Genomic DNA, 4154 nt, shown 5'->3' with positions numbered 1-4154 from the left:
TTCCTTCCTTCCTTCCTTCCTTCCTTCCTTTCTCTCTCTCACACTCACAAACGTACTCTTTCTTTCTGTCTCGGTCTCTCTCTCTCTCTTTTTCTTTTTCTTTCTTTTTCTTTTATCTCTCACACTTTCTTTTCGTCTTTCTTTGTCTCTCTTTCTCCTTTCCTTCCTTCCCTCCCCCCCTCCCCCCCTCTTTTTCTGGCCCATCAAGGGAACTCATCCTGAGGACCCCCCCCCCCCTTGGCCCTTCTCCATCCAGAAAACCTCTCTCTGCTGAAGCAATAACCCTCTTCCTTTTCTTCCTGTGTTGCCTTGGCTTCCAGGAGCCTCTTTGCTGCGATCTTTGCACCCCGTTTCTAGCTGGGGGGCCAGGATAGCAGGTGCCCCTGGGGAGGGGGGCTCTTCGCCCCGAATGAACGAATGAATTTAAAGCCAGATTTCACCCCCAGTTGTGGGCATCTTCTCAGGAATGAAAGAGGCCTTTATCCTTCCAGAGGGCCAGCGGGAATTGAAAAATATCAAGGACGGGACCTTGAAGGGCAGGGAGCAAAAATGCAGCAGGGGAGAACAGGAAATTCCCACCGTGGCTGAAAGGCAGGGAGGGAAAACTCTCCAAACATCTTGTGGCCATCAGATGTTTTTGTGAGGGACTCGTACTCATCTGAAATTTGCCCGGGGATGATTAAGAAAGTACTGACAAGCAGTCCTCAACTTACGACCATTTGTTTAATGACTGCTCAAAGTTACGATGGTGCTGAAAAGGTCACTTACAACCAGTCCTTGCAGTTATGGCCCTTGAAACATCCCCACGTCACATAATCAAAATGTGGGTGGCAGCCAATTTATATCGGTCACAGCATCCCCCAGGGCCACCGATTGCCATTTGCAATCTTCCCAGCCAGCTTCCAACCAGCAAAGCCAGTGGGGGAAACTGGCTTCACTTAATGACTGCATGATCCATTTAATAACCGCAGTGATTCGCTTAACCATTGTGGCAAAAAGGTCATAAACTCAGAGGCAGCTCCTTTAACCACCTTATTGCTTAGCGACAGAAATTCCAGCCCACACTTGCGGTCATAGAGATGAGGAGTACCTTAATTTCAAAACACAAAGGCAGGAGGTTTTCCACAGCTTGTGCCCCAAACATGTACCCCAAGCAACCCCAGAGGTGCTTTTGCAAGAGGCAACTTGGACTGCCTTTGTTTTCCCATGAAGACGTTTTGCTTCTCATTCAAGAAGCTTCTTCAGTTCTGACTGAAATTCGGATAGTCAGAGCTGAAGAAGCTCCTTGGATGAGAAGCGAAACGTCTTCATGGGAAAACAAAGGCAGCCCAAGTTGCCTCTTGAAAAAAGCACCTCTGGAACAACTGTGACCTGAAGGACGGAGAATCTCCATAGACTTTTCCCCCCAAGCAATGCTCACTTGGCACTTCCAGATGTGTTGGGATAGCAATTTGCACGGCTGTCAACTGGAAAGTTGGAAAACTGTAATCTCCACACATCTACAAGTTGCAGAAACTGGTCTGATCTATTGATGATGATACTGTTCCTTTCGCAGCTCTTTTCTCAAGGAGTTTTTGTTGGTGCTATTATTTCAGTTGGCCATCCATTGCTCCTACCCCAAACTCAGGCAAGAATAATATATATATATATATTATTTCTTTCTTTCTCTCTCTCTCTCTCTTTCTGTCCTTCATTTCCAGTTATTTTCTGAAAGGTGGGTGGGATATCTTCCCTCAAATCTTAACAGCTCTAAGCCTGATGACCTTCACTAGTTGCAAATGTTTAGGAATAAACAATAGCCAATTTCCGCTTTTCCTTGTGCTTCTCTGTTCTTGGTTTTGTATTTGTAGAGACCATCCTTTGGAAACGTACATGTGCAGCTTTGGGGCTTTCAAAGCAAGTTATAATTCTTTTAAGCAGCTCAGTGCTAGCAAAAAAAAAAAATGAAGCTCGTGATAAAAGCAAGCGCTACAATAATAACAGGATTTATTTTTTTTACACATTCTTATTCAGGCCCAAGTGAATACACTTGGAATTTACCCTGTGACACAATTCTAGAGATTCAAAAAAGGAACATTTCCACCATTTCAAAAGGGCTGATTTCCACCTAAGTTTGCTTAAAATCACTTCTTAATTCCTATTTTTTTCCTCCTCCACAATTCTCTATTTGGCACAGATGGAATTCCTTGATGGCTTGGGCCCTTTCCTTTGGGCTGCCAGTCTAGCCTACATCCCTCCAGATTTCCTGGGGCTCCTGAAAGACCCACCCAAACAAAATCCAGAAAATGAGGAGGGGGATCCAGGTTTTGAGCTCAGAGAACTTAACATTGCTTGAAAAAGAGAGGCAGGCTGGATCTAACTGGACTATGAAGCATCAGTCGGAGATGCAAAGGATCCTTTTGAAAGCAGGAAGACAGTTTTTAGTAAGGATGAACTTTGCTGTTCATCTTGAAAGTTTACACACATTATTTCACACATTAATAAAACCTATACTTCTGAATGCTGCCTCTCTAGTCTAGTTGATGGGAGACTCTGTATGTTTCAAAAGTCTGCATCCTCCCCCCCCCCCCCCATCTTCCAGAGTCCTTGGTACTCTCTGAGCTTGATGGTTTTCTTGCAGGCCTTTCAGGACCTAACTAGATAGCATCATCAATGCTAGAAGGGGAGTGGAGGAGAAAAAGGGGAAGTGAGGAGGGGGGAGGAGGACTGTGGGGTTCCTTGGTGCTCTCTGAGCTTGGTTGTTTTCATGCAGATGTTTCAGGACCCAACTAGGGATTGTCATCAGTGCTGGAAGGGGATGGAGTTTGCAGAGAAGAGGCAAAGGGGATTGGGAGGAGGGGGTGGGGGAGGATCCTTGGTGCTCTCTTGAGCTTGCTGTTTTTCTTGCAGACGTTTCATTACCCAACCAGGCAACATCATTAGTGCCAGAAGAGAGTGGGGCTGTTTGTTTTCTTGCAGACGTTACCCAACTAGTTAACATCATCAGTGCTAGAGAGGAGGAGCAGGAGGAGGAAGAGGTGGAGGAAAACTGTGGGGTCCTTGGTGGTCTCTGAGCTTGGCAGTTTTATTGCAGACGTTTCATGACCCTACTAGGTAACATCATCAGTGCTAGAAGTGGAGGAGGAAAAGGACTGCGGGGTCCTTAGTGCTTTCTGAGCTTGGTGGTTTTCTTGCAGATATTTCATTACCAAGCTAGGTAACATCATCAGTGCTAGAAAGGAATAATGAGGAGGAGGAGGAAAAGGACTGTGGGGTCCTTGGTTGTCTCTGAGCTTGGCGGTTTTCTTGCAGACGTTTCATGACCCAACTAGAGAACATCAGCAGTACCCTAGGAGGGAGAGGGCTCTGCTTACCTACGGGGGCTTGGCCCTGCATGTAGGAGGCTGGATTTCTTCTTGGCAGTTCCTTGCCTAGGCTGACCAAGTCGCCTCCTCTTATGCCCTTCCCCCGGACAGCCCGCGCCCCAAGGAGATCGGCCAGTCGGTCCGGGCGAGGGCTCGAGGTCCCCGCCAGCCCTCCTGGGCAGCCCACGGCCGCCCCCGCGTCTCCCTGGCACCGCTGCCACCAGCCGCCCTTCGCCTCCGGGCCGGCGAGCCCCGCCGGGCCAGGGAGACACCCTGCAGGCGCCGGGATGGCTTCGAGCAGCCACCGCCCCTCCCAGCCGGCTGATTTTGGGAAGCCGAACCCTTCGCGGCGAGGGAAGGCCGGCCCAGCCAGCGGGAAGTGCCCGGGCAGCGCAGGAAACCGCGCCGGCCGAGAGCAGCCGCGGAGGGAAGGAGGGCTGGCCCGGGCGGCGGGAGCGCCTCGCCTGCCTCTCCCACCCCAGGCGAACCCCCAAAGCCCCCCCAGCTCCCCGGGAGAGCCAGCCTGGCCTGTCACCCACGAAGCCGAGCGCGCCGGGGCTGCGACCACCCGCCGGAGACCCTCTTCGTCTCAGGTGACTCCAAAGGCTCGCGGGGGGGGGAATCTTCGTTCGGGGTCTTTGGGGGGGGGCAGCGGAGCGGGCCTCTTCGCAGCATCAGCGGGTGCTGGGCGCCTTTTGATTTGGGGAAGGGCCGATGCGCTTCCAGCTGTGAAGGCCAGCGCGATTTGGGGGAGGGGGCGAACCGAAGACTTTCCGCATTCATTCGCAACCAGAGGAGAGCGCAGCTGGA

This window comes from Protobothrops mucrosquamatus, unplaced genomic scaffold, assembly GCF_001527695.2.
Source record: "Protobothrops mucrosquamatus isolate PMUCROS unplaced genomic scaffold, P.Mucros_1.0 scaffold169, whole genome shotgun sequence".
Lineage (NCBI taxonomy): Eukaryota > Metazoa > Chordata > Lepidosauria > Squamata > Viperidae > Protobothrops > Protobothrops mucrosquamatus.
This window is presented reverse-complemented; position numbering follows the sequence as displayed.